Source organism: Agelaius phoeniceus, chromosome Z (genome assembly GCF_051311805.1).
Source record: "Agelaius phoeniceus isolate bAgePho1 chromosome Z, bAgePho1.hap1, whole genome shotgun sequence".
NCBI classification, from domain to species: domain Eukaryota; kingdom Metazoa; phylum Chordata; class Aves; order Passeriformes; family Icteridae; genus Agelaius; species Agelaius phoeniceus.
In genome coordinates this window covers 30,325,026-30,329,073 of record NC_135303.1, presented here as the reverse complement: position 1 = coordinate 30,329,073, position 4,048 = coordinate 30,325,026, and the positions used below count along the sequence as shown (strand labels likewise).

The 4,048-nt window shown below is 43.7% G+C and overlaps 1 pseudogene; it reads left to right on the top strand.

The window, feature by feature from the left end:
• Positions 1 to 2,993: 2,993 nt before the first annotated feature.
• LOC129133196 (PWWP domain-containing DNA repair factor 3A-like) lies at positions 2,994 to 3,834 on the top strand (annotated as a pseudogene).
• The last annotated feature ends 214 nt before the right edge of the window (positions 3,835 to 4,048 follow it).

Here is a 4,048-nt window from a genome sequence, read left to right as displayed (position 1 = left end):
GTGGACAGGTTTTTTTGTTTATCAAACTGGCTTTTTCTCATTTCTAAAACATCAATTTTGATAGAAAATTCAATTAAATACTTCAAAAAATATGTAGATTGTTGCAACTTGGCAAAGAGCAAAATTTTAACTAGGAAGAAAAATCCTAACAAATAAAGCTCAGCTAGAATCTTGATCTATCTTTAGGTTCTTAGCCAGTTTGCGTTCTATTCTGAGAGCACTTTTTAATGGCGTAGTTTATTGAGTTTCATATTAATGATATGGTAATCAAATGCTAATGTGGAACAGTTCTGAACCAATTCAATGATATGAAATTGATGATTATTGCCACAAAAGCCTTTTTGCTTATGTAAGTATGCACTTTAAATACATAATAAGACTTTTATTTAAGTAAGGAGGCAAGATATTTAAAATTAAATGGAAGATGATTTCTAATTGCCTTGAAGTAAATGCAAAACTGTGATTTCTGTGTTTTAACTATGTTATTATATAGTCAAAACACAAAATATATTATTGCTATATTCCTTTATAATTCTCAATCTCGGTCATCATGATCAGCCACACACACAATGCACACATTACAAGTACTACAAAGGGAATATAAAGCGATATAATTGCTCCTACCTTTTCTGGTTGAAATGTATATATGTTCTTGAAGGTTTTAATGATGAAAAGTCCTCTTGGAAGCAGATGTCTCTCTTGTACCTTGAAATTACCCAAATACATTAGAATATTGAAGATTATGACCAACATTGAAGTAAATGAGGGCCTAATGACTTCTTTAAAGCTGCTGTGTAGCACGATGATAAAAGGATCTGCTAGTATAATGAGTGCAAACTGAAAAAATTGGTTGTATAGCTTTATTTTAATGACTGCTAACTGACTCATGACAACTTAATATCAAACCTTCTTATGCTTATAAATTGGCCAAGAACACTAATTATACAGTAATAATTATGTAGTACACTTCCCTAATGATGCCATTCTGTCCAGCATTAATACTTTTTGCTGTCATCTTGTAGTTATATTTTTAGCTTTTTTAATGTTTCCAGATATTGCAAGTATCTGTGGTGGTTTTACCCCAGCTGGCAGCTGAGCCTCATGGAGCTGCTCGCTCAAAGCTCCCAGCAGGGCACAGAAGAGACTTGGAAGGGCAAAAGGGAGAAAACTTGTGGTTGAGACAATAGCAGTTCAACAAGCAAAACAAAAGCTGCACGCGCAAGCAAAGCAAAACACAGAATTTGTTCACCACTTCCCATGGTCAGGCAGGTGTTCAGCCCTCTCCAGGACAGCCAGGCTCCATCCTGCCTAAAGGTGACCTGAAAAATCTAATGGCATTACTTCAAATGCCCTCCCCACCCTTTTTCTGCGCTCCAGCTCTTATTGCTGAGCATGGTGTTGTATGGTATGGGATATCCCTCTTGTCAGTTTAAAAACATAGGTGGTTTCTTTAGAGTTTGTCTTACTAAAGAATCAGAAGCCTATTGCATAGTAGATTGAAAATGAAAAAATTAAGCCTGACGACGAGGTATGACACCAGAAATTGCAACATTCTGTGGAAACTTACAGTTTCTTTAACAGGATGACATAGTGTTGTGGGTGTCCACCAAAGCCACTCTATCATTTCACCGTCCTCAGCAGGACAGGGGAGGGAAAATATAACAAAGGGCTCATGGGATTTGATAAGGACAAGTAGAAATTACTCATCAATTATGATCACAGGCACAATAGACTAAACCTGGGGAAAATTAGTTTAATTTATGCTCAATCAAATCAGAGTGGTGTAATGATGAATAAAACTAAATATTAAAACATGTAGGCATGTGCCCCCACCCATCCCTTTTTTCTGGACCTTCTTAGCTTTCTCTTCAGGTTTCTGTCACTTCCACCTTCTCTGCCCTGCAGGGTCATAAGTACTGCCAGGAGCCTAGTCCATTGTGGACTTTCCATGGGGGTAAACAGCCTGCTTTGGGCATCCACCTGGTCTGGTGTGGGGTTGTCCATGGGCTCTAGGTGGATGTCTACATTCTTGTTATCTCCATGGCTGCACCTGGTACCTGAGCACCTCCTGCCCTCCTTCTGCACTGACTTGGATGTCAGAGATGCGTCTCCCGCATATTCTCACTCCTCTTTTCTCTGGCTACTGCTGTTCAGTAGGCTTTTTTCCCTTATTGAACTCTGTTGGGCTGCCAGCATTGCTGAAGGGCTCAGCCTTGGCCAGTGGTGGGCCCATCTTGAAGCTGGTGGGCATTGGCTCCATCAGACATGGGGGAAACTTCCAGCAGCTTCTCACAGATGCCACCCCTGCAGTCCCTCCCACTACCAGAAGTTTGCCATGAAAGCCCAATTCACATAGTTATCAGTTTCTGTGTTATCCGTGTGTGGAGCCTTTCCATTCTGAGGAGGCTGTAGTCTGATCCTAAGACTCCTCCCATGGGACACCTGATAAAATCCTGTCCTCTCTCTGCTTTCTCAGCTCTTTGGGCTTTGCTTGGGCTCCTGGGCCTCCGCCTCCTGCTCTTATAGAGAGAGCCCAATAAAATGGGCTCTTGTGGTAAACAACGAAGAGACTTGTCTCATCTGTTTCCTCTGCTGTGAGGTTGTAGCCTCCCTGGATACGATCTGTCACAGTAGGCACACGCTGCTACAAACGGTGGAGAATGCGGGCACACATGCCACATGCAGTGCTGCCCAAAGACCAACTCTTAAAATGATCCAGCCTTCAGCAGCCGGTAACCTGGTTGGCAGATGTAATGAGAAGAAATCTTCAGTCAGACAGAAACTCTGGAATAACAAATTTGCCTCAAAGGCTTCTAAAACTGAGGTGTCTTTGGACAAGGAGCAAGAGAATGAGAATGATGCCATTCAAACTGAAGATCTCAAGATGAAAGGAGATCCTCATCTCATCACAGTATTGGAAAGAACTTGCAGATGAAGAGGAGGAAAATTTCCCAAGCGTTCTGTCCCATTGAGACAAGTTCTTCGAGGAAGAGATGTTGGTGTGGTGCAAGTGGCAGCGGTATCTGTACTGGCCAGCAGTGGTGAAAGCAGTGAAGAGGAAGCACTGGAGGGCCTGTGTGCTCTTCATAGATGGCACCACAAATGAGAAGAAAAAAGGTTTCTCAGTGTTTCTGAAGAGCCTGAAGCACTTTGACTGTGAGGAGCTCATTGAACAAGCCAAGGAGAACTATTCCAGGGAAATCAAGTGGTGCCTCCAGCTGGAGTCCTTCCTGGCTATTGGATCCAAGTGGGCTGTCATTCTTTACTCCAGGTCCTTCCCTGGAGTATTTTGCTGCTGATATCAGCTACCCAGTGAGGAAAGAGGGTTACCAGAGTGTGGTGCAGATGGCATTCCCAAACACAGGGGAGGAAGGGGCTGGACAGTCTTCCTCAGACACCTCCCCCCAGTAACCTCTGAGGAAGCTCCTCCCTGACAGGACCAGAGCTGCCAGGGACAGGGAGAAAGAGAAGCTAGTGGACTTCATAGTGAAGACCAAAGGGGCTGAAGAGCATCTCCTGGCGATCTTGAAAACTGGGAAACAATCCTGCGGGCTGAAGGAATTCCTGAATTCCAAGCGGTACATGACCTATGTGGAGACTTATTTGGAGGATGAGGAGCAGCTGGACCTGGTCCAGTAGCTGGTTAGGTAGCTGAAGAAGATGGACACCAAGAACCTGCACCAGATCCTGGGGGATGGCATCAGATTCATTTCAGATGTGCTTTTACCTGATGCCATCATCTGTGTCATTGCTGCTGTGGGTAACATCGATTATGAGAAGGCAGAAAAGTACATTAAAGGACCACTGGTGAGCAAAAGAGAGAGAGTTGTTTGATGAACAAGTCCTGGGAAGCAAAAAACTCAAGACAGAGCTGGAGCCTGCGGAGAGCTGAGGAGTGGCTGGGGCTGTCCTGTGGCCAGGTGTAAATAACCAGTGGTGACTTACAAAAAATGTGGCATTCTTTGTAAAGTCTGTGTATTCCCAAATCCTCTGCTCCCATCCCTGGCTGGTTCTCAGCCCTTGCTGCTTCCTGTGGCCTCACTGTGTT